This window comes from Oncorhynchus tshawytscha, linkage group LG09 (assembly GCF_018296145.1).
Source record: "Oncorhynchus tshawytscha isolate Ot180627B linkage group LG09, Otsh_v2.0, whole genome shotgun sequence".
NCBI lineage: Eukaryota > Metazoa > Chordata > Actinopteri > Salmoniformes > Salmonidae > Oncorhynchus > Oncorhynchus tshawytscha.
This window is the reverse complement of record NC_056437.1, coordinates 32,120,291-32,147,815: the sequence shown is the minus strand read 5'-3', so window position 1 is coordinate 32,147,815 and position 27,525 is coordinate 32,120,291. Positions and strand designations below refer to the sequence as shown.

The window sequence follows — 27,525 nt, the reverse complement described above, 5'->3', positions numbered from 1 at the left end:
CTCTGTGGGCCCAGTGACTAGGGGAGATGTTCCGGTCCGTCTCTAGCTCTCTCTCTGTGGGCCCAGTGACTAGGGCAGATGTTCTGTCTGTCTGTCTCGAGCTCTCTCTCTGTGGGCCCAGTGACTAGGGCAGATGTTCTGTCTGTCTGTCTGTCTGTCTCGAGCTCTCTCTCTCTGTGGGCCCAGTGACTAGGGCAGATGTTCTGTCTGTCTGTCTCGAGCTCTCTCTCTGTGGGCCCAGTGACTAGGGCAGATGTTCTGTCGGTCCGTCTCTAGCTCTCTCTCTGTGGGCCCAGTGACTAGGGCAGATGTTCTGTCTGTCGGTCTGTCTCTAGCTCTCTCTCTGTGGGCCCAGTGACTAGGGCAGATGTTCTGTCTGTCTGTCTGTCTCGAGCTCTCTCTCTGAAAGTGAGACCAATCACAGCAGGAGTTTTATTTAACACACACATTTGAACACATGCACGCAGGCCCGCACAGTTAATGTCGCGCTGTTCATGGCGAACACCAGGAAATGATTTGGAAATAGTCTTCTATGACAAACATGCGCTTCTCAATGTTTGAAACTTTGACAGTGAGTTTAGGGCAGGGTTCCCAAACTAACGGGTCACGTGCCAAATTTAGTACACGGGTGGTTTTATTTGGCCCCCTAAGTTCTGAGCAAAAAAAAACCCCACCCGGAAACCAGCTGCAAGTGATTTGAATTTTAGAAATCTGTTCCCAAATATTCCCCGACATAATAGAAAGTCACATCTGATAGTATACACATGTCAGCAAGGTTTGAAATGATTATGTCAGTCTATAAATTATTTGTAATTATGTTCCAGAAAACAGAATAAAATACTCATGAAAAAAACATCTAGTTGATGATCCCTGGTTTAGGGTGATTCCTCATGAAACTAGAACAAGAAAAATACCAGGATTTGTTGGATTTTCATGACATTTAATCCACATAAAAGTGTCCTTTGTAGGAAGAATTGTTGACATATTTCATATTGAAATGAAGTTGGAACATTTGTGACATTTTGTCCTTACCCCATAATTACTCCATAATGTTTCATCTGTAGGTGCTACATAGCAGGAATGTGTGTTATATGAAACACTACAGCTTCCTTTAATATTAGTAGTATTTTGTTTTCTTACATTAATAAAAAACATATTTGGCTAATTTGTCGATATATTATTGAACATAGTATACTCTATGGGTATATCAAAGTTCCAGAGTGGGAGCTCTGCTAATTTCAAAGGTATGGCCCATTTTACACAGAGAAATTGGCATAGTAGGCACTGTAACCAATCACAGCCCTCCTTTTACTTGTATCATTGCACATCCTGCAAATAACCAGCATAGGGCGACCATTTAAAAATCAATTTTCACATTCACATTGTTGGTAATGCTTACAAATTGGATCCTAACTGAAAGTAGCTGAGATCCCACTCTGGAACTTTGATATGCCCGTAGAGTATATTATGTTCAACAATCTATGGAACATATTGCCAAATCAAAAATAGTATTTTTTCAATATTTTCAATAGTTATAAATTAATCTAAGATCATTGTTATTGAAATAAAAATAATACTCCTATTATAGAGCAAGCGGTAAAGCTTAATATGACACCAATGTTTGCTTTAGCATCACAAATAAAACATTATGCTGTCATGAATCATAAAGGAGGCCTGAGTAAGGACAAAATGTCACAAATATTCCACATTTAATTATTTATCAATTATACTAGAAGATACAAATCTCAAACATATGGCAACAATACTTCCAAAGCACCCTTTTGATTAAATGTCGTGAGGAATCACCCTTAACATACTATTATAGAAACACTATTTTAGTTCTCCTTATTAAAGAATGGTGGTCATAACCACTACATAAACATATCATGACCTATCTGTTTTTTATTCACTCATCATAAAAGAATGAGGTTTCACCAGGTTTCTGGTTTTTACAGCAAAATATGTCAGGACAGATGGAGGGAAAAAGAGAGGGGAAAACAGCAGTCCTCCATTTGGCCCACCATCTATTCATTGGCTCTTTTATTTCTTTTGGGTGCGTAATCCTTTCACTTTTAATGGCAAATTTAACAGTCCCCAAGGCCCCCGCACCAGACTGGTCAATAGAAAACCAGACAACTAATTACTGTGCACCACACCACACTCCCTCACTCTCTTCCGTCTTCCCTCTTTCTATCCAGCAGCTGTAAGGTTCGTGTACACAGAGCAACAGCCAAGCAGTGTTAGGTTTCCACTCCCCCAATCTTCTTTAAAAGCTTCTAAACCTGTCTCACTACAGCCCTTTAGTCACACATACGCAGAGTAACACACACACACCTTCACTTGAAACATTTTAAAAATAGTAAATAGATATTTGTCCTGTACCTGATTTGAGTGGAATGTTCACATTTCTCTAGAATTAAAATGGTTCCTAAAATGTATTCTTAAAATAAACCCAATTTATAGTAGATTTACATTTAGTAAAAAAATATGAGGAAGAATCTAAAAAAACAATAGCAAGAATGTTTTCTCCTCTAGCTTTGCTAGCACATAATAACCACGTCATTGTCATGTTATGGTAAAGCATTTCATCTGGTAAAGTGTGTCGTTACTGAATAAACAGTTACTACCGTTGTTGTAAATGCTCAACTAAACTATCATCATTATGGGGCAAACACTGCTGATTGGATCAGTAGATAACTGGATAATAAAACATTTGTTCAACCAAAAGTATGACAGTAATTTATACGTTAGGGTAATTTCTTTATGGTCTGACATAAGCATGATTTGTTTTGTCACCAAGAATCAAGAATAATATTTTCTGATTTTGAATTTACAGTCAAAGCACCTTTTCTTTAGAGAACTGTATCCTTTAAAACGTGTACTATTCTAATTGTAACTGTGTAATATTATGTTGGCTCCCCTGGTCTGAGTAAATAGCCTGGCTATGATAATATCATAGTGAATATTCAGGCTCTGTGTTAACACAACCCCATGTTGTGTGGTGCTGTGTCTGACTGACTGCTGTCCAAACTACAGCCTTCCTCTCTCTCCCCATCTTCCAGGCTTTGACCATGACCCTACCCTACACCCCAGTGTCTCAGCACTCAGTTGCAGAGTCCCTAATTTGCCAGTGGGGTTTAAAACCTCCCTCAATTAAGATCACTAGTGTCAGACAATGGGACAAGTTAGCCCCCCGGTGACCTGCATAGGGCAGTCCTTTGTCTTACAGCCAATGTTTGCCTTAGCCTTTTGTGCCTGCATTATCCTCCACCTCTACCCCACCCCCTCTGCACACACACACACACACACACACACACACACACACACACACACACACACACACACACACACACACACACACACACACACACACACACACACACACACACACACACACACACACACACACACACACACACACACAAGATGGAGGCAGAAAATATAATTATGGAAGCCATTTCCAAATATACCCCCTAAGTACGGCACGTCCACTCCTCCCCCTCTCAGTCCCCTCCCACTCACCCCCACCTTTGTCTGTCTGTCTGTATGACTGGCCCATCAAAAGGCTGGCCTGGAACAGAGGTGGTTAAAATGGTCCAGAGGCTAGTGTCATGTGGCTCACACCAGTCAGCCCAACACACAACTCACAAGCCAATGAAACAAGCCTCCCTTGCAAACACAGAGGATGAGCTCCTGTCAGCTCCAAAGGAGAGGAGACAAATTGCCCCATGATCTCTTGACCCTTAAACACAGGGTAACTGCCCAAAATAAACTGCTCTTAAACTGATGAAAAACAAAATTGGACAACTTAGTTCTGCCCAATGGAAAATACTGTAAAACTTAAATTAATAGCCCAGGTGTTTATTTGTTTAAATTACTGAACACAACAGGCGCTTATTAGAGACAGGCTTCTATTTGAGCCAGGCTTCTATTTCCTTAATGCACACACCTTTTGCTTATTTGCATTGTTAATTGTTTAATTCCAGCATTTTAATCAATTTCTTAATTTCCTGCACTAATGTGTTATTTACACACTTTCACATTTCTTTTGTCTTAATATGCCTCCATAAAGAAAAATACAAAAATAACTTTTTCTTGACAGAATAATAATTCTCATCTTTGACTGTGAATTTTCAGCAGTTCACCACTAGAGGGAGATCATCCGATTTCTAGGAGTCTGTACTTCCAAAGTTTTTGACTGTTTTCGTGCTTGCCAGTAAACTAGCAGTTCTCAGCTGTTAGCAGCCAATGTCTAGTAGTTTCTTACTAGTGATAAAAATGGATGATTGACATAATTATTTAAAGTCATTACTGAAATATTTAATGTAACAAATCAACACATTAAACCTCGTAAACAATTCATTTAGACTTGGCATTTATTTGAAACAGGCGTTTATCTGCTGAAATGTGTGCCATTGCCAGGCTATTAAAAGCGACAGGTGGCGATTTGAGAATCTGCATTTATTTGAAATTTTACAATACGTAAATCGGAAAGCAACCAGCCACAGAAGAAACATCAGCACTTTACATAAATAACGTGTTGGAATCGTTCAAGTTTGGGCAGAGTCTCTTAGTCTGGCCCTAATCTCTTTTATTAGTCGTGAATACATTTATCTATGTAAAGCTGGCTAAATAAAAAAGGGATACATTTGCTTGAGAATTGGGAATGGTGGTGGGTGGCATTGAGGGAGAAAATACAACCCCCCCCCCTTTCATTCTCTGTTTTGTGTCAGTCAGGACAGCTGGATAAGAAACGGATCAGTGGTGGAGGGACACACAGTCACCATGGCAGACATGAAATCATTCTCTGTACAACCAACCCGATGGGAACCAGTAGTAGGAGAGCTCTATCCACATGTGTGTGTCTGCATATGTGCTGAGTGTATTGCATATATTTGATTTGGATGTCCTATCAATTTAATTGACATAGACCTACTAACTGTACCAATTTCTTCCATAAGGAATATGGGCTTGTAACATATCATATCTGATTTATACAAGGCCAAATCAATGAGTGTGATAATGATATCAATGTTCACATCTAGTCATTTGTTCAAACCCCTTAACTATGGCTCAGCATCACGTGCACCAAAAAGGACATGACTAAAAATCAGTCCATACACAAAATAACTCATAACACCTTCAAACCATGGCAACATACAGTACACAACACAAGCCTCTCTTTTTCCTGCTGTTCTGAGAAAAGCCGTTTCCTGAATCTGAGTCTTGGTTCCTGTTAGGGTCTCTGGGTTGTGTTTTCATCCTGAATGGTACCTCTGTCAGTCACTTAGCAACTAGCAGTTGGCAGCAGGCTAGCAGTTAATAAAACACTAGGGCTAATTGAGCTTTTCCTTCCATTCCCCACTAACAGCAATGAGACTAATATATAGAATGATGAGAGGCTGAGGGAGGGACACACTGAGTAACCTGTCACAGACAGACATACAGACACGGGCTAAACACCATTATAGATAAACAGATGCCTATCCAAGGCATAGAAAAAGACATGACCTGGTACAGATACAGACAACTTACTTTTACAGAGGATGCAACATAGACACACCTGACATAAGCTTAAGGTACAACACAGGTTAATAAGACACTTACCCCAACCGGACACAGGTAAAAGATGTCACCAGATCTCCACCAAAACAGCCAGAAAGAAATCATTCTGGCTTCACAAGTCTGGTGGTTCTTGCCACCGTGTTTCCAGAAATTAGTTGAAGCTACTCTGCTGTATTATAGAAGCGCACATCTCCTAGAAGGCACCTATAGTTCAGTTTGTCTCAGGTTACTTTCACACCAAGAATAGCTGGTGGGATATGATAGATAGCTGGGATTAAAGGAGGACAGATTGAAAGCAGACAGCCATGTCGCGAGAGAGAGAAAGAGAGCGAGAGAGAGAAAGAGAGAGAAAGAGAATGAGAGAGAGAGAAGTAGGTGTATGACTGAAGGGCCTGTAATGTGGAGCAGCAGCCACTTCTATCTGCCCAAAATAAAACCACAATGACTTCATCATCAGGCCTCGTTAGGGAAGGTGTGTGATTCTGCTACTTCAGGAGATAGTGACCTACATGCCCAAAATAGAGAACTAGATTCTGTAGAGGACATACTTTGTGTGTATTTATAAAAGTGCTGGGATGACAGACAGTCAATGCCCTTGATATCTTGCCTCTCTTCATACGAACACTTCAAGTTGTGCCCCAGAAAAAGACGTTGGCAGTGACAGCGAACGGAGCCCAAAATAAAATCATGCTAGCGTTACTCCACATTTTTTTGCTTTCCTTTTCCATGCCGGGGGCCATGTTCTGAAATACCAACATTCGCAGGAGAAAGCAGTCCATTAACGCCTGTCAAAACACTTCATTCCTGTGTCACAGGGACATCTGATGGATGGACACTCAGGAAAGAGAGAGGAGGAGAGCATTTGAAATGTCTCTATTCTTCTGAAACTTTTGTGATGAATGTTTACTGTTAATTTCTGATTATTTATTTCACTTTTGTTTATTGCCTATTTCAGTTGTTTTGGCAATGTAAACATACAGTGCATTCGGTAAGTATTCAGACCCCTTGACTTTTTCCACATTTTGTTACGTTACAGCCATATTCGAAAATGGATTAAAAAAAAATGTTTGCCTCAATCTACACAAGATACCCCATAAAGACAAAGCAAAAACATGTTTTTAGAAATGTTTGCCAATTTATAAAATTTTTAAAAATATCACATTAACATAAGTATTCAGACCATTTATTCAGTACTTTGTTGAAGCACCTTAGGCAGTGACTACAGCCTCGAGTCTTCTTGGGTATGACGCTACAAGCTTGGCACACCTGTACTCCCATTCTTCTCTGCAGATCCTTTCCTCTGTCAGGTTGAATGAGGAGCGTCGCTGCACAGCTATTTCCAGGTCTCTCCATTCACAGTGGGTTGTGCTGTGCACCACAGTAGTGTACACTCTTAAAAAAAGGGTGCCATCTAGAACCTTAAAAGGTTCTTTGGCTGTCCCCATAGGAGAACACTTTGAAATAACCCAAAATAGTTCTACCTGGAAACAAAAAGGGTTCTACATGGAACCAAAATAAGGTTCCCCTATGGGGACAGCCAAATATCCTTTTCCGAACCCTTTTTTCTAAAAGAGTGTAGCAGAGAACTCCATCAAGGAGGCTAGATATTCTGTGTGTAGGCTAAATAGAGTTGCTGCGTCATTCAGAGTAAAATCGACTGTAATTCTCAGAGTATTGCTAGTAGCTATTTCACGTTAAAAAGCCTGTGTCTACATGTCAAATGAGAGGGTTCTTGATATAGTCTAATGCGATTTCATATAGTCTAATGAGAAGTGAGAAGAACCAACTCAATTTGTTTCATAGTTTGTTCTAATCATTTGTTCTAATCAGTCAGACAAATCTGATTGATCCCTTTGAGCGAGGATACAGTAGTTAAGCAATAAGGCACGAGGGGATGTGGTATATGGCCAATATACGACAGCTAAGGGCGTCGTGCATGGACACAGCCCTTAGCCGTGGTATATTGGCCATATACCACAAACCCCCAAGGTGCCTTATTACTATTAGAAACTGGTCACAAATGTAATTAGAGCAGTAAAAATAAACGTTTTGTCATACCCATGGTATATGGTTTGATATACCACGGCTGTCAGCCAATCATATCTGACATTCGGAGAATCAAACCCTGTTATAATCCTGGGAAGTTAAACAATGTCACAGTCAATTTATAAAAATATAATGTATAACAACGAGTATGTTTACATGCATACTAATAATTCAATATTAAACTGATTATGGTAGTAGGCCGAGTATGGAAATATTAATGTAAACACACTTACTCTGCTTATCTTAAATCGGAGTAAGGTCAAAACTGAAGTAAGCATACACCGATTAAAAAACCTGGTTTTCTGAACAAATCTTTCGAATTATTAGGGCATGTAAACCGCTTAATCGGCATTCCAGCAGTGTATTTGATCTTCGCATGTGCCAACACCGGTAGTGCAAGCCTCTCTCTTCTCTGAACTCAAGTGAAATGAGTTCAGAAAAACTGAAAGTATGTATCTTAGAAATAGTTTTCACAGGGGCCTCCCGAGTGGCACAGTAGTCTAAGGCACTGCATTGCAGTGCTACCTGTGCCACTGAAGACCCTGGTTCAAGTCCAGGCTCTGTCACAGCCAGCCGCAACCGGGAGACCCATGGGGCGGTGCACAATTGGCCCAGCGTCACCTGGGTTAGGGGAGGGTTTGGCCGGCAAGGATGTTCTTGTCCATCGCATACTAGCAACTCCTGTGGCAGGCTGGGTTAAGTGAGCAGTGTGTCAAGAAGTCTGGCTTGGCTGGGTTGAGTTTTGGAGGATCTTGACCTTCGCCTCTCCCGAGTCCATACGGGAGTTGCAGAGATGGGACAAGACTAACTACCAATTTGATACCACGAAAAAGGGGTTATGAAATCCTTTAATGTCAAAATAGCAAAGTTCCTCTGAACAAAAAGCCCTATTTTCCTCATAACCAGTTACGAGACGCTACTTCATAAAGACGAACCCCAAACAAACTGCCAACAAGCAGCCTTTCTATTGAAATCAGGATTCATGAGGCATACTAGCAGTCCAGAGTCTGACAACGTCAGGATTATGAGGAATACTAGCAGTCCAGAGCCTGACAACGTCAGGATTATGAGGCATACTAGCAGTCCAGAGTCTGACAACATCAGGATTATGAGGCATACTAGCAGTCCAGAGTCTGACAACGTCAGGATTATGAGGCATACTAGCAGTCCAGAGCCTGACAACGTCAGGATTATGAGGCATACTAGCAGTCCAGAGTCTGACAACATCAGGATTATGAGGCATACTAGCAGTCCAGAGTCTGACAACGTCAGGATTATGAGGCATACTAGCAGTCCAGAGCCTGACAACGTCAGGATTATGAGGCATACTAGCAGTCCAGAGTCTGACAACATCAGGATTATGAGGCATACTAGCAGTCCAGAGTCTGACAACATCAGGATTATGAGGCATACTAGCAGTCCAGAGTCTGACAACGTCAGGATTATGAGGCATACTAGCAGTCCAGAGCCTGACAACGTCAGGATTATGAGGCATACTAGCAGTCCAGAGCCTGACAACGTCAGGATTATGAGGCATACTAGCAGTCCAGAGTCTGACAACGTCAGGATTATGCCTCTGTCTGTGGACAAACAGTGAACCACACAGTGCACATGGCACACTCTAAATTAGCTCAATGAGCTGCAACACAATTTATTTATTTATTCTACATTTTGCAGGATGAAATCTCTTGAGATGCACCATCTCATTTTCAAGAGTGTCCAAATACAATAAAACAAATCAAAACAATACTTAGTAAAAAACTTTAAAAATAATAATATGCCTGTCTAATAATAATAACAATGAGATTCTAAAACACAAACAAATTATATCAACCGCATACAAAAGTAGTAGTTGTACAACTATTAATAGGCCTACAACTAATAACAACTTGTTCAACTACTAATACAAATAATAAAACCAGGGTAATTTCTGGATCAAAATGGGATTTAGGTTGTGGCGCGTGGCGAGGGCATGGCCAATGGTGCATTCGCTGACCGAATATTTTAGAGGCCCTCCTGCTGGCAGCAGTGAAAATTTAAAAAAAAAACATTTTTTAAAGCCTAATTTCCTGAAATTTACACATTTTACTGTTTGGACATAGGCGTCCCGGAAAAAATACTGAATAAAACTAAGAACCTATAAAATATACATGCATATTTACAAATATTTTCACATTGTGATGATTCTATTAGTTAAAAATACAGTTTGTTCTTAACATTTCAAAAAGTGCTTTCTTAAACTCACTGTGTGATTTTAATTCTCAGATTTCCGTCTGTAAATTATTCCAGTCAATTGGGCCTTTGTGTTTGAAAGATCTTACTCCAAATGACATGATGTGCCCTTGGAATTTGTCATTGCTGCCATTGCTATTGTGTGAGTCTTGTAAATTAAGGTGTTCCATAATATATATGGTGAAATATATATATATATATATATATATATATGGTGAAATATATATATATATATGGTGAAATTTAAGTTGACACGTTTGAAAAGAAATTGGTACCAATGCAGTCATCTGTGTGACAATTTATTGATTCATACATTGTGCAATGTGTCTTATAATGGCAAACAAGAATGCATCTGCAAAGATTGTAATAAAAGACGGTCTTAGTTGCGTTGTGATAGATGATGTCACCATAGTCTAGGAAGCAGTAGTTGGGTTACTAAGGTCTTTCTAATGGATACAGTAAACAATTATTAGATCTTTATAGTAACCTAAGGTTTTAGTAATATAATCAATATGCTTTCCAAAAGATATTCAGAATATATCCTCTAACCCAGGTATCAACATTTTTCTATCACTTGCAAGAATTTTGAAAATGCCAGTTGTGGAGTTTATTCTTTGCTGTGTACCAAAAAGCATGAAAAAGGACTTTGTTTTATTTCAAACCAACATCTTTGCAAGACACCATTTTTGTTGCGCTAAAATCTGCAAAATATTTTAACTTGATGTATAGAGCACTGTATCATCAGTGTATAAGTTAACATGTGTATTCTGACAAATTAGAAGTAATTCATTTATGAATATAGAGAAAAGGGGGGCCAATACTGAGCCTTCAGGTACACCTCTACTGAGTCCAAGAAGTTGTGATTTGTGTTCTATGAAAACATATTTTCTATTGCATGGAACCAGTTTAGTGATCTGTTAGTGAAACCAATGTTTAAGTTTTCCTAGTAAGATAGAATGATAAACTAAATGCTTTCGATAAATCAATGACGATGGCACCAGTAAAGATACCACCAATGAGCCAGTTGAGGTTCAGTCCTTTTCCAGTTTAAGGAAGGCATGTTTCACTAGAACAAGCACTAGCACTAGTTGACAAGCACTGTGGGCTGTGATGAGGAAAAAGACAAGCAGCAGTTTTGCTGAGTTTATGCCATTATTATTGACCTGATATTATGAATCTGGTTTGTTTAAAACACACAACCCCCTCACACACATTCCCTTCCCCCATCACCCTACCTTGTACCCCCCCACCTTCTACCTTGACCCTCCAACACGATTCAAAAGCACAAAGCCCTATTTTCACTGTAACACTGAAATTCAAACACATAATACATCAACAGTTCTCTGCCGACTAGAGACCAAGGAAAGTTAGAAATCAAAATAGAAAAAGGAAAAGATTGAAAAGTATGATAAGAAAATAGAAAATGATGATAAGACAATATAAATAATAAAAATAAACAACAAATAATGAACAACAAGAATATGAAGCATCAGTTTCGGAACCCGCGCATTCCTAAGAGCACAATTAGGTGCTTAAGTAACTGTTCCATAGAGTAAGAAAAAGAAGAAGAAGGAGAGAGAAACAAACACTTACCACGACGCAGAGCAGAGCATGACATCCAACACCAGGAGTGAAAAGATTCCCCTCTCCCTCCTCGGATCCACTCCATGTTTCTGAGCCCCTGTTTCTTCGGAGCTAGTCCCGTTGTTGGGATGGGGAGCTGAAGAGTGAGAACCGGCTTCTGCTTTCTCCGTGCAGCTGTGCATCCCCATCAGTATCTTCACCAATCCTCTACACTATGTGTGCCTATGGCACAGCAGAAAATGGAAACAAACTGATCCCCTCACACCAACACACACACACACACACACACACACACACACACACACACACACACACACACACCAGCACAGAGAGAGGGAAAGAGGGAGGGAAAGAGGGAGCACAAAATAAAACAAGTAGGGCAGTCAGTGAGAAGGCAGTGGCAGCTGGAGAATAGCGGGTTTATGTTTTTGCCGTTTCCTTTAGTTTGCGGGAGAACCGCTCAGCTGGGAGAGAGAGTGGGAGGGTACAAGGCAAGAGCTTCCAGGCAAGGAAACAGCACATAATCCCTGCCGGCAGAGACTTCCTTCTCCCCCACACTCCCTCTCGCTCCCCCCCTCTCCTTCTCTGTTAATAAGCCTGGCTACGACCCCCTCCTTGGGGCCCTGGAATGTAAAGGCCAGAGTTTCAAGAGGCCCAGTTAGACAAGCCTCAGAGTCACTGCACAGTGACCCAAGGGTCAGACACAGCAAGCGAGCTGGAGAGGTGGGAATGGAGAAGAGGGGTTGAAGTGTGTGTGTGTGTGTGTGTGTGTGTGTGTGTGTGTGTGTGTGTGTGTGTGTGTGTGTGTGTGTGTGTGTGTGTGTGTGTGTGTGTGTGTGTGTGTGTGCGAGTAAGAGTATACTAAAATCTCTGTGGCCAGTTTTGCCTCATGAGATCGCATAACCTGACCTAGAGCCACTTAACAAAGATAAAGCGGTTTCTAGTTACTCTCATAGCAGCAGACGTAAATACTACTAGCATCACTCACATGGTTAAAGCATGGTTATTAGGGCTGTGACGATACCAGTATCGCAATATTTTTTTAATGGCAAAAATGAAAACACGAAGCAGACCAAACTATTTAGTCCTTTAAAAATCTGCTGTATGTAAATATTGTGTGCAATAGCCTGGAAAATAAATGTGACTCTGGATGACAACATAATGATGTTTGTTTCCAACATTAGGACTGTTTTCCTAAAGTGAATCCACTTTGTGTTGCTTCCTTGCCACCAAACTAACACATATTGCGATACTGGCATCGTCCCAGACCTAATTTACTGCAAGACAGTCAGTTTAACATCACTATAATTCACAATTCAACTTTACTACCTAATACTAAGATTTTTACAAACTACAGTGCCTTTAGAAAGTATTCATACCACTTGACTTGTTCCACATTTTGTTCTGTTACAGCCTGTATTCAAAATGTATTAAATCTATTCACCAATCTACACACAATACCCCACAATAACAAAAGGGAAAAATGTTTTTAGAATTGTTTGCAAATTTCTTGAAAATGAAATATAGAAATATCTAATTTAGATAACTATTCAAACCCGAGGAAATACTTTGTAGAAGCACATTTGGCTGCGGTTACAGATTTGAGTCATCTTGGGTATGTCTGTATTAACTTTGCGCATCTGTATTTGGGCAAAAATGGATTTTCTCTAAAATGGCGCCAGAAGAAATGGCAGTAGTTTTACAGGCGACAAACCAATTGTGCTATTATGTGGGGTTTTTTCGCTTTATTTGTAACTTATTTTGTACATAATGTTTCTGCAACCGTATCTTACTGCAAAAAGAGCTTCTGGATATCAGGACAGCGATCACTCACCTCGGATTAGACAAAGATTTATTCTACAACAAGGAGGACGCACAAGACTTTCTTCAAACTCCCTACAGGGCCGACATCCCCGTTATTTGCAAGAGGAAGCGACGCAGGTACAGAGGACAAAGAGCCAGATGCCTGGTCAGGACAGGGAGAAGGCGAGTGGGAAAGCTGCCGTTACCGTGAATACTACTCGCCAATGTGCAATCAATGGACAATAAATTAGATGAGGTACGATCACGAATATCCTACCAATGGGACATCAAAAACTGTAATAACATATGTTTCATGGAATCGTGGCTGAATGACGATATGGATATTCAGCTAGCGGAATATACGCTGCTTCAGTGTCTTAAGATATTTTTGTCAGATGTTACTATGGAATACTGAAGTATAATTGCAAGCATTTCATAAGTGTCAAAAGCTTTTATTGACAATTAAATCAAAATCAAATCAAATCAAATTTATTTATATAGCCCTTCGTACATCAGCTGATATCTCAAAGTGCTGTACAGAAACCCAGCCTAAAACCCCAAACAGCAAGCAATGCAGGTGTAGAAGCACGGTGGCTAGGAAAAACTCCCTAGAAAGGCCAAAACCTAGGAAGAAACCTAGAGAGGAACCAGGCTATGTGGGGTGGCCAGTCCTCTTCTGGCTGTGCCGGGTGGAGATTATAACAGAACATGGCCAAGATGTTCAAATGTTCATAAATGACCAGCATGGTCGAATAATAATAAGGCAGAACAGTCAGGTGGAAGTTGAAACTGGAGCAGCAGCATGGCCAGGTGGACTGGGGACAGCAAGGAGTCATCATGTCAGGTAGTCCTGGGGCATGGTCCTAGGGCTCAGGTCAGTTGAAACTGGAACAGCAGCATGGCCAGGTGGACTGGGGACAGCAAGGAGTCATCATGTCAGGTAGTCCTGGAGCTCAGGTCCTAGGGCTCAGGTCCTCCGAGAGAGAGAAAGAAAGAGAGAAGGAGAGAATTAGAGAACGCACACTTAGATTCACACAGGACACCGAATAGGACAGGAGAAGTACTCCAGATATAACAAACTGACCCCAGCCCCCGACACATAAACTACTGCAGCATAAATACTGGAGGCTGAGACAGGAGGGGTCAGGAGACACTGTGGCCCCATCCGAGGTCACCCCGGACAGGGCCAAACAGGAAGGATATAACCCCACCCACTTTGCCAAAGCACAGCCCCCACACCACTAGAGGGATATCTTCAACCACCAACTTACCATCCTGAGACAAGGCTGAGTATAGCCCACAAAGATCTCCGCCACAGCACAACCCAAGGGGGGCGCCAACCCAGACAGGATGACCACAACAGTGAATCAACCCACTCAGGTGACGCACCCCCTCCAGGGACGGCATGAGAGAGCCCCAGTAAGCCAGTGACCCAGCCCCTGTAATAGGGTTAGAGGCAGAGAATCCCAGTGGAAAGAGGGGAACCGGCCAGGCAGAGACAGCAAGGGCGGTTCGTTGCTCCAGAGCCTTTCCGTTCACCTTCCCACTCCTGGGCCAGACTACACTCACTACAATTACATGAAGTTGATGCAGAGTCAATATTTGCAGTTTTTAATTTTTCTTATTTCACCTTTTTTTAACCAGGTAGGCTAGTTGAGAAAAAGTTCTCATTTGCAACTGCGACCTGGCCAAGATAAAGCATAGCAATTCGACACATACAACAACACAGAGTTACACATGGAATAAACAAAACATACAGTCAACAATATAGTAGAAAAAATAAAACAAAAGGTCTATATACATTGAGTGCAAATTAGGTAAGATAAGGGAGTTAAGGCAATAAATATGCCATGCTGGTGAAGTAATTACAATATAGCAATTAAACACTGGAATGGAAGATGTGCAGAAGATGAATGTGCAAGTAGAGATACTGGGGTGCAAAGGAGCAAGATAAATAAAAAATACAGTATTGGGATGAAGTAGATAGATGGGCTGTTTACAGATGGGCTATGTACAGGTGCAGTGATCTGTGAGCTGCTCTGACAGCTGGTGCTTAAAGCTAGCGAGGGAGATATGTGTCTCCAGCTTCAGTGATTTTTGCAATTCGTTCCAGTCATTGGCAGCAGAGAACTGGAAGGAAAGGCGACCAATGGAGGAATTGGCTTTGGGGGTGACCAGTGAGATATACCTGCTGGAGCATCCAATTTGTTGAGTAGAGTGTTGGAGGCTATTTTAAAGGTGACATCGCCGAAGTCGAGGATCGGTAGGATGGTCAGTTTTACGAGGGTATGTTTGGCAGCATGAGTGAAGGATGCTTTGTTTGCGAAATAGGAAGCCGATTCTAGATTTAATTTTGGATTGGAGATGCTTAATGTGGGTCTGGAAGGAGAGTTTACGGTCTAACCAGACACCTAGGTATTTGTAGTTGCCGTCCAGAGTAGTGATGCTGGACGGACAGGCAGGTGTGGGCAGTGATCGATTGAATAGCATGCATTTAGTTTTACTTGCATTTAAGAGCAGTTGGAGGCCATGGAAGGAGAGTTGTATGGCATTGAAGCTCTTCTGGAGGTTTGTTAGCAGAGTGACCAAAGAGGGTCCAGAAGTATACAGAATGGTGTCGTCTGCATCGAGGTGGATCTGAGAATCACCAGCAGCAAGAGCGACATCATTGATGTGTACAGAGAAGAGAGTTGGCCCAAGAAATTAACCCTGTGTCACCCCAATAGAGACTGCCAGAGTTCTGGACAACAGGCCCTCCGATTTGACACACTGAACAGAGAAGTAGTTGGTAAACCAGGTGAGGCAATCAGTTGAGAAACCAAGGCTGTCGAGTCTGCCAATAAGAATATTGTGAATGACAGCGTCGAAAGCCTTGGCCAGGTCGATGAATACAGCTGCACAGTAATGTCTCTTATCGATGGCGGTTATGATATCATTTAGGAACTTGAGCGTGGCTGAGGTGGACTCATGACCAGCTCTGAAACCAAATTGCATAGCGGAGAAGGTACGGTGGGATTCGAAATGGTCGGTAATATGTTTGTTCATTTGGCTTTCGAAGACCTTAGAAAGACAGGGTAGGATAGATATAGGTCTGTGGCAGTTTGGGTCTAGAGTGTTACCCCCTTTGAAGAGGGGGATGACAATGGCAGCTTTCCAATCTATGGGGATCTCAGACAATACGAAAGAGAGGTTGAACAGGCTAGTAATAGGTGTTGCAACAATTTCGGCAGATCATTTTAGAAAGAGAGAGTCCAGATTGTCTAGCCCGGCAGATTTGTAGGGGTCCAGATTTTGCAGCTCTTTCAGAACATCAGCTATCTGGATATGGGTGAAGGAGAAATGGTGGGGGCTTGGGCGGGTTGCTGTGGAGGGTGCCGGGCAGTTGACCGGGGTAGGGGTAGCCAGGTGGAAAGCATGGCCAGCTGTAAAGAAATGCTTATTGAAATTCTCAATTATAGTGGATTAATTGGTGGTAACAGTGTTTCCTAGCTTCAGAGCAGTGGGCAGGTGGAAGGAGGTGCTCTAATTCTCCATGGACCTCACAGTGTCTAAGAATTTTTTTGAGTTTCTACTACAGGATGCAAATTTCGGTTTGAAAAAGCTAGCCTTAGCTTTCCTAACTGCCTGTGTATATATGTTCTTAACTTCCCTGAAAAGTTGCTAATCACGGGGGCTATTTGATGCTAATGCAGAAGGCCACAGGATGTTTTTGTGCTGCGTTTGACAGTGATGAGGGGGGGTCGATTGATCGCAGACCCATTACGGATGCAGACAATGAGGCAGTGATCACTGAGATCTTGATTGAAAACAGTATTAACCCTTCTTTTTCAAGACATCTGCAATCTGCCCTGGCATGCTGTCAATTAACTTCTGGGCCACATTGATGGCACCCCATTCTTGCATTATCAATGCTTGGAGTTGGTCAGAATTTGTGGGTTTTTGTTTGTCCACCCTCCTCTTGAGGATTGACCACAAGTTCTCAATGGGATTAAGGTCGGGGGAGTTTCCTGGCCATGGACCCAAAATATCGATGTTTTAGTTATCACTTTTTAGTTTTAGTTTTAGTTATCACTTTTTCCTTATGGCAAGGTGCTTCATCATGCTGGAAAAGGCATTGTTTGTCACCAAACTGTTCCTGGATGGTTGGGAGAAGTTGCTCTCGGAGGATGTGTTGGAACCATTCTTTATTCATGGCTGTGTTCTTAGGCAAAATTGTGAGTGAGCCCATTCCCTTGGCTGAGAAGCAACCCCACACATGAATGGTCTCAGGATTCTTTACTGTTGGCATGACACAGGACTGATGGTAGCGCTCACCTTGTCTTCTCCAGACAAGCTTTTTTTTTTTTTCCAAACAATCGGAAAGGGGATTCATCAGAGAAAATGAAAAGTCCTTAGGAGTTCAATCCCTGTACCTTTTGCAGAATATCAGTCTGTCCCTGATGTTTTTCCTGGAGAGAAGTGGCTTCTTTGCTGCCCTTCTTGACACCAGGCCATCCTCCAAAAGTCTTTGCCTCACTGTGCGTGCAGATGCACTCACACCTGCCTGCTGCCATTCCTGAGCAAGCTCTGTACTGGTGGTGCCCCGATCCCGCAGCTGCATCAACTTTAGGAGATGGTCCTGGCGCTTGCTGGACGTTTCCTGGGCACCCTGAAGCCTTCTTCACAACAATTGAGCCGCTCTCCTTGAAGTTCTTGATGATCCGATAAATGGTTGATTTAGGTGCAATCTTACTGGCAGCAATATCCTTGCCTATTAAGCCCTTTTTGTGCAAAGCAATGATGACGGCACGTGTTTCCTTGCAGGTAACCATGATTGACAGAGGAAGAACAATGATTCCAGTACCACCCTCCGTTTGAAGCTTCCAGTCCGTTATTTGAACTCAATAGCATGACAGAGTGATCTCCAGCCGTGTCCTCGTCAACACTCACACCTGTGTTAACGAGAGAATCACTGACATGATGTCAGCTGGTCCTTTTGTGGCAGGGCTGAAATGCAGTGGAAATGTTTTTTGTGATTCAGTTCATTTGCATGGCAAAGAGGGACTTTGCAATTAATTGCAATTCATCTGATCACTCTTCATAACATGCTGGAGTTTATGCAAATTGCCATCATACAAACTGAGGCAGCAGACGTTGTGAAAATTAATATTTGTGTCATTCTCAAAACTTTTGGCCACAACTGTAGACATCGGTGTTTCTTTTTAAATCTTGTCCAAATAATTGAATTGGCCACAGGTTGACTCCAATCAAGTTGTAGTGACATCTCAAGGATGATCAAAGGAAATTGGATGCACCAAAGCTCAATTTGGTGTGTCAAAGCGAAGTGGTGTGAATACTAAATGAGATATTTCTGTATTTCATTTTCAATACATTTGCAAAAATGTCTAATAACATGTTTTCACTTTGTCATTATGGTGTTTTGTGTGTAGAAGGGTGAGAGGAAAAAATATATTTAATCCATTTTGAATTCAGGCTGTAACAAAACAAAATGGAATAAGTCAAAGGGTATGAATACTTTCTGAAGACTCTGTACTTACGCCCATTGCTTTCCATTGAGTAGTTACAGAGGGTGCATAGATAAAACAAAACAGAGTCGTCTACCAAACTAGGTATTTACTTTGCGAACTCCCTGAAATGGGGGAGGGGGATGGCTCCTCAGTCCTGTCTTTATTCAGTCTGACCTATCAAAGTTAGAAACAAGGCAAAAACACGCATGCTTCCAGCCAAGGAGAAATGTGCTGCTGATAGATTAATGACACAGCTCACTGGGTATGAGTGGATGACGCAGACGCAGGGATCAGGCTGCATCCAAACCTTTGGATGAAAATGAGGGACAATTACAACCGGCTGCTTGAATGAACTCAGCTAACTCACTAACCCCATAGTCTCTGTGTTTTTTGGATGACATGTCAACTGCAAATTAGGGAGAGGAATGATGGCAAACGTTGCTCTCCATTTGGCCACGACCAGTTTCTTTGCCGTTGAAGCTGGCAGTACTACAGTATGTAGAGTTCTTTAATGATATAAATCATACATCTGATTAGCAAATACTTATAATTATAAGCTGCTTAAAAGACAAACTACTACCAATATATATAAAATTAAGAACATGAAACAAATAATGATATACAGTATGTCTATGTTACAAATAATAGGATTTTCCAAAGTGAATTTCACAGTAAACACGTTAATATGCATCATTCACTTTTAAATATTTTCCCCTTCCAGTGTAAAGTTTAGAAGTCACTCAACCACAGTAAAGTTCTTATCCATACTCTGCTCTGAATTCTATCACATCCAATGTAAATCTATGCTCCAGGTAAGGGTGAGGATCAAATAGAACATATATTTTGATTTAATCCAAAAACTGTTGGAAATTGTAATACATAAGAGTGTGGGCAAAGAAGGAGACGCCAAATATGCAAACGTTCTTTCGTGGAGAGCGCCTGTGTTTGTAAACGTATCATAATTAATACATTTCGGTTTGGCAAGGACACGTCAGACATTACTCACTGTAGAAAGGGGTTTTCAAAACCTTCTCAAAAAGTAAGTTCACTGTCATCTAGATCAGTCAAACTGCTGATATAAAGAAAGGTTTCTTGAGGACAATCTCATAAATACCTTTAATGCAAGTTATTTGCTCCTCCTGCCAAATATTTCACGGGTTATACATAAAACTAGATATGCCAAGGGATTTGGCAGGGGAAACAATGCTCTTAGTGAGTCCCTCTGATCTGAGGTGGGAGCTAGGGGAGGGCAAATTAATGGACTTTGAAAAAACTAACTGAAGGGGCTTGAGATAACGATTTATAACCCTGCGGTTTGAAATGAATGTTTCTTCATACGTTAAATACATTTCTCGTTTGCTGGCTTGACATGAAGAAGCAGATCGAGGCATTTTCTGCTGAATATAACTCTGGCTTTGGCTGCATGGTTAATGGCATGCCTGAGGTCTGAAGCCTGCTCTGCCTGCAACCTACCCATGACAGGGCCTCTCTCTGTCACTCCCTTTCCCCGTCCTTCGCTCTCTTTACCTCAGTCTCTGTCAATACTCATGAGCAGGGCGAATGCTGAGGACACTCAGCACATAAAGAGACCAGTGCCCACTTATCGTCACAAGGTTGGGATTGAAATATGCATGTCATCTAGCTAAATGAACAAAAAAATGCCAAACTAAAAATATGGTTCAGATGGTGCCTCGAAATGCCTGAACCACAATGACTGCCAGTATAATGGTCCTAGTCTCTTAGAATATCTGTTATCGAAGGCAAGTACAAATAGTGTTTTCTTTAACATTGGCCCAAACTCTTCACATAGATGCCTAACATGTTTCTATGAGATAAAATAGATAGAAATTACTACACAAAGCATGTGGAAAGTATTTAACTAACTGAAATGCAAAGGTGGCTGACTATCATAAACATAGGAACCCCTGACTGTGACCCTCCTCTGGTGTCAGTGCTGCATCTTGTTGAAGTCTTATCTATGGGTGACCACCCACTGGCCCGCTTTCTACATAGACTGATTGCATGGAGCGCATGAACAGTGTGTAGGCAGGCAAACCTGGAGGCACTTTTATACTATTTCTTTTCAAGTAAGTTCCCATAGTCCAGACTGAGGCACATTATTACAGAAAGAAAGAAAGGATACACACAGAGAGAGAAAGAGCGAGAGAGAGAGAGAGAGAGAGAGAAAAAGAGAGAGAGAGAGAAAAAGAGAGAGAGAGAGAGAGAGAGAGAGAGAGAGAGAGAGAGAGCATATCAATCAAATGTATTTATAGAGCCCTTTTTACAACAGCAGTTGTAACAAAGTGCTTATACAGAAACCGAGCCTAAAACCCCAGAGAGCATGCAATGCAGATGTAGAGGCACGGTGGCTAGGAAAAAAACACCTAGAAAGGCAGGAACCTAGGAAGAAACATAGAGAGGAACCAGGTTCTAAGGGGTGGACAGTCCTCTCCTGGCTGTGCCAGGGGGAGATTATAAGAGTACATTGCCATTAAGGCCAGATCGTTCTTCAAGATGTTCAAACGGTCATAAACTCAGCAAAAAAAGAAATGTCCTCTCACTGTCAACTGCATTAATTTTCAGCTCACTTAACATGTGTAAATATTTGTATGAACATAACAAGACTCAACAACTGAGACAAAAGCTGAACAAGTTCCACAGACATGTGACTAACAGAAATGGAATAATGTGTCCCTGAACAAAGAGGGGGTCAAAATCAAAAGTATCTGGTGTGGCCAGATACTCCTCCTCATGGACTGCACCGTATTTTCCTGTTCTTGTTGTGAGTTACCCCACTCTTCCACCAAGGCACCTGCAAGTACCCGGACATTTCTGGGGGGAATGGCCCTAGCCCTCACCCTCCGATCAAAAAGGTCCCAGATGTGCTCAATTGGACTGAGATCCAGGCTCTTCGCTGGCCATGGCAGAACACTGACATTCCTGTCTTGCAGGAAATCACGTACAGAATGAGCAGTATGGCTGGTGGCATTGTCATGCTGGAGGGTCATGTCAGGATGAGCCTGCAGGAAGGGTACCACATAAAGGAGGAGAATGTCTTCCCTGTAACGCACAGCGTTGAGATTGCCTGCAATGACAACAAGCTCAGTCCGATGATGCTGTGACACACCGCCCCAGACCATGACAGACCCTCCACCTCCAAATCAATCCTGCTCCAGAGTACAGGCCTCGGTGTAACGGTCATTCCATTCGACGATAAACGCAAATGCGACCATCACCCCTGGTGAGACAAAACCGCGACTCGTCAGTAAAGAGCACTTTTTGCCAGTCCTGTCTGGTCCAGTGACGGTGGGTTTGTGCCGACAGGTGACGTTGTTGCTGGTGATGTCTGGTGAGGACCTGCCTTACAACAGGACTACAAGCCCTCAGTCTAGCCTCTCTCAGCCTATATGCAGACAGTCTGAGCACTGATGGAGGGATTGTGTGTTCCTGGTGTAACTCAGGCAGTTGTTGTTGCCATCCTGTGCATGTCCCGCAGTTGTGATATTTGGATGTACCAATCCTGTGCAGGTGTTGTTACACGTGGTCTGCCATTGCGAGGACGATCAGCTGTCCGTCCTGTCTCCCTGTAGTGCTGTCTTAGGCATCTCACAGCACGGGCATTGCAATTTTTTGCCCTGGCCACATCTGCAATCCTCATGCCTCCTTGCAGCATGCCTAAGGCACATTCACGCAGATGAGCGGGGACCCTGGGCATCTTTCTTTTGCCATTTTTCCAGAGTCAGTAGAAAGGCCTCTTTAGTGTCCTAAGTTTTCATAACTGTGACCTTAATTGCCTACCGTCTGTAAGCTGTTAGTGTCTTAATGACTGTTCCACTGGTGCATTTTAATGAATTGTTTATGGGTCATTGAACAAGCATGGGAAACAGTGTTTAAACCCTTAATAATGAAGATCTGTGGAGTTTTACGTGGATCTATTTGGATTTTTACGAATTATCTTTGAAAGACAGGGTCATGAAAAAGGGAGTTTAGAATACCAGCAGTGTCAAATAATAATCGTAGTGGTTGTAGAGAATACATGAATAGAGAGAGGAGAAGACAGGATACACACAGAGAGAGCGAGAGAGAGAGCAGGGGAAGAGATAATTCAGAAAAAGAGAAGGGGGAGAGAGGATACACAGAGAGAAATACGAGGATAGTCATCCCACCAGCAGTGAACACACTCAGGTCCCACAACTGCACTGCTCCTCCATCATTGAGAGGGAACATTTCCTAGAGCTGGAGAGAGACATTGTGGAGTTCAGAGAGCTAGTCCACACAATACAGAGACAGAACAAACCCACAAAACAGACCAGCACAACAACACCACCCCCAACAAGACCCAGAGGTTAGAGGGTGAAGACAGACGGCTGTCTGAGAGAGCTGGCTGCTCTACGGACTGAGGTGATGGAGAGAGATGAGGTCATGAGAGAGAGAGGTCATGAGCAGATGAGCTCCTGCATTTTTCAGCATTTTTTTACAAAAAGATAGATTTAGAGATAGATAAACTTGAGACCCCAATAACTACTGTGGGATATGCGTCAACAACAACCTTGGGGAAATCCTCTGCATTATCATTAACAGCAGACTAGTTAATTTCCTAAGTGAAAATAATGTACTAAGCAGATGTCAATGCTTTTTACTAAATTACTCTACGACAGACCACTAATTCATCCTGGACACCGTAATTTACAAACAAACAGACCAAAACCAAGGCAGTCTTCTCATGCTTTGTTGATTTATTTCAAAAAAGCTTTTGACTCAATTTGGCAGGAGGGTCTGCTATACAAATTCATGGAAAGTGGTGTTGGGGAAAAAACATACAACATTCTAAAATCAGGTGTACACAAACAACAAGTGTGCGGTTAAAATTGGCAAAAAAACCACACATTTCTTTCCATGGGGCTGTGGGGTGAGACAGGGATGCAGCTTAAGCCCCACCCTCTTCAACATATATATCAACAAATTGACAAGGGCACTAGAACAGTCTGCAGCACCCGGCCTCACCCTAGCAGAATCTGAAGTCAAATGTCTACTGCTTGCTGATGGTCTCGTGCTTCTGTCACCAACCAAGCAGGGCCTACAGCAGCCCCGAGATCTTCTGCACAAATTCTGTCAGACCTGGGCTCTGTCAGTGAATCTCAGTAAGACAAAAATAATGGTGTTCCAAAAAATGTCCAGTTGCCAGGACCACAAATACAAATTCCATCTAGACTCCGTTGCCCTAGAGCACACAAAAAAAATGATACATACCTCGGTCTAAACATCAGTGCCGCAGGCAACATCCACAAAGCTGTGAATGATCTGAGACAAGGCAAGAAGGGCCTTCTATGCAATCAAAAGGAACATAAAATTTGACATACCAATTAGGATCTGGCTAAAAAATATTTGAATCAGTTATAGAACCCATTGCCCTCTATGGGTTGTGAGGTCTGAGGTCCGCTCACCAACCAAGAATTCACAAAATGGGACAAACACAAAATTGAGATGCTGATTACCCCGACCAGCTGGACAACTAATAGACACAGTGTAATCTATGTGAGAAAGGCAATATGCTAAACATAATTTATTACCGCATGATGTAAATGAGCTTCCTCCTCAGTGAAGTCAGTGATTGGCTGGGATTGACGTGGAGCTGAGCGATGGGTTGGAGCAGGGTGCCGGGCCAGGTAGCTAGATTTTCTGCCGACAGCGCTGCCTCGCTTTTGTCCACTGATGGGAGTCTTGTTCAGCCCAGCTGTGTCTCCATGGTAGTGGTACCTTAGGAGGGTCAACTGCTCCCCCTGCCTACCCGCCATCATTCCCTTCCTCGCCTCCCTTTCCCTTAACCCCATCCCCTCTTCACCCAGATATCCAGCACACCCTGGTGCGAGGCAGAGGCTGCCATGAAACACCAGCCCCTGGCACCGGGCCCAGACGGCATTTTTCCCCCTGGTAACTTTTATCAGACTGTAAAACAGAGTCCTACGAGAGAAAGCTCTTAGAAAGCATCATTAAGTGCTAAGTGAACAGACAGCAATTTGAGCTCTAGTTTTCTTTTCTTCCATCCAAGTCTTTTTTTTGGGGGGGGGGTGGGGGCTGAGTAATATTCTCAAGCTTTATACCGACTAAAGAGGTGTCGGTTGATTGATATTCAGTTCATGGAAGAAAAAGACGTCAGTGAACAAAAAAGAGAAAATATCTGCGCTGAATGGCTTTGAAAAGAATGTCCTCTGCTGCTTTCTATTCTGCAGATTGCCAGCGGCGTGAACACAAAGCTGCCAATATTTAAATAGCCTTTTGCTCCCACAAAAGAGGCCGGCACCTCTGGTGCTACGGCTAGATTCATAAATCTCTTTCTTCGCAAATTTTTCAGCCAGTCGAGGCCAAGATGGAAGGTGACTCGTGCAAAAATAAATGGTTTAATAAAAAAAACATGTGGCATCCTTGTTGAGTAGTTGAGTTTTTTTGGAACTTCAGCTTGAATAGGTAGAAGTGGTATCAAATGTATCAGACAAACAGAATAGACCACTGTTTTCTCCTGCCATCTATCATGAACTGTCTGCTTATGTGCTTCCTACCTTCTCTGGACAATCAGTGCTTGGCTCACTGTGGCAGGGACCAGCACAATAGCTAGGCTAGGTGCCAGCCATGATGCAGCCTGTCTGGTAGCCAGTGTTTTGGCGCAGGCGAGCGGGCGACAGACTAGGGCTTATTTACTGCTCATTTATTCAAACGCGATGTGGTCATAAAACCATAGCTGCCGAGTCACTGTCTGTCTTACGGAGGGTCCTGTTTCATTGCATCAGATTAATTACAATGTGAATGCATGCTCTCTCGAAAACAAACAGAAAAACAGGTGGCAGCCAGGCAGCGTGCACCCTCCTCCTCTTCCCCCTACACAGTAGGTGTTATTATGCAAAAGCTCAGCCAGTAGGCCTAATGCAAACCAAATGGGTAAAGGATAACAAAACCCTCAACAACAGGAAGTGTTCCAGGAAGTGTGATTAATCCCAGACCCCATAAATGCGACACACAATTACTAGTGGCAAGAGTGCATTAATTCTCTATAGAAAATAGCGTAATGCTAATGTCAATGTTTAACCACACACCTAAAAGCCCAACTGTTTTATTAATGAATTTAGATTTTTTTTAAGCAGAAATAATAAGGCATCATATTAATGTTTTTCACTGAAATTAATTATCACCAAATTCACAAAAGGAAAAATGCAACACCAGCTCAAATGTTGTATTTGTATTTCTTATGGATTCCCATTAGCTGCTGCCAAAGCAGCAAAATTAAGGCAGTTTGTAGAATTTTTAAAACATTACAGTACATTCACAGATTTCACAACACACTGTGTGCCCTCAGGCAACCTACTCCACCACTACCACATATCTACAGTACTAAATCCATGTGTATGTATAGTGTGTATGTTATCGTGTGTGTGTATGCATGTGTCTGTGCCAATGTTAGTGTTGCTTCATAGTCCCCGCTGTTCCATGAAGTGTTTTTTCTATCTGTTTTTTTATTCAAATTTTACTGTTTGCGTCAGTTACTTGATGTGGAATAGAGTTCCGTGTAGTCATGGCTCTAGGTAGTACTGTGTGCCTCCCATAGCCTGTTCTGGACTTTGGGATTGTGAAGAGACCTCTTGTGGCATGTCTTGTGGGGTATGCATGGGTGTCCGAGCTATGTGCCAGTAGTTAAGACAGACAGCTCGGTGCATTCAACATGTCAATACCTCTCATAAATAAAAGTAGTGATGAAGTCAATCTCTCCTCCACTTTCAGACAGGAGAGATTGACATGCATATTATTAATATTAGCTCTCTGTGTACATCCAAGGGCCAGCTGTGCTGCCCTGTTCTGAGCTAATTGCAACTTTTTTGTGGCACCTGACCACACGACTGAACAGTACTCAAGGTGCGACAAAACTAAGGGCTGTAGAACCTGCCTTCTTGATAGTGTTGTTAAAAAGGCAGAGCATCGCTTTATTACAGACAGACTTCTCCCCATCTTAGCTAAAACTGCATCAATATGTTTTGACCATGACAGTTAACAATCTAGGGTTCCTCCAAGCAGTTTAGTCATCTCAACTTGCTAAATTTCCACATTATTTATTACAAGATTTAGTTGAGGTTTAGGATTTAGTGAGTGTTTTGTTCCAAATACAATGCTTTCAGTTATAGAAATATTTAGGGCTAACGTATTCCTTGCCACCCACTCTGAAACTAACTGCAGCTCTTTGTTGAGTGTTGCAGTCATTTCAGTCGCTGTAGTAGCTGACATGTATAGCGTTTAGTCATCTGCATACAAAGACACTCTGGCTTTACTCAAAGTCAGTGGCATGTCATTAGTAAAGAATTTTAAAATCAAGGGGCCTAAACAGCTACCCTGGGGAATTTCTGATTCTAACTGGATTAAATTTTAGAGGCTTCCATTAAAGAACACCCTCTGTGTTCTGTTAGACAAGTAACTCTTTATCCACATTATAACAGGGGGTGTAAAGCCATAACACATACGTTTTTACAGCAGCAGACTATGATCGATAATGTCAAAAGCTACACTGAAGTCTAACAAGACAATTTCTCTCAGTCAATCATCAGTCATTTGTGTAAGTTGCTTGTTGAGTGTCCTTCCCTTTAAGCATGCTGAAATTCTGTTGTCAATTTGTTTACTGTGAAATAGCACTGTATCTTTCAAACACACATTTTTTCCAGAAGTTTACTAAGGGTTGGTAACAGGCTGATTGGTCAGCTATTGAGCCAGTAAAGGGTGCTTTACTATTCTTGGGTAGCGGAATGACTTT

At 42.1% G+C, this 27,525-nt stretch overlaps 1 long non-coding RNA gene across 4 annotated transcripts in view; it reads right to left on the bottom strand.

The window, feature by feature from the left end:
* Positions 1–11,520, bottom strand: part of LOC112257816 — a 79,571-nt gene extending 68,051 nt beyond the window's left edge. For 3 of the 4 annotated variants that reach the window (XR_002954646.2, XR_006084082.1, XR_006084083.1), the window contains exon 1: positions 11,437–11,520. This is a non-coding gene — a long non-coding RNA (uncharacterized LOC112257816). Of the gene's footprint in view, positions 1–5,607; positions 5,977–11,436 lie in introns of those variants that run through there. The other variant, XR_002954645.2, reaches the window with a different exon arrangement.
* Between the last annotated feature and the right edge of the window lie 16,005 nt (positions 11,521–27,525).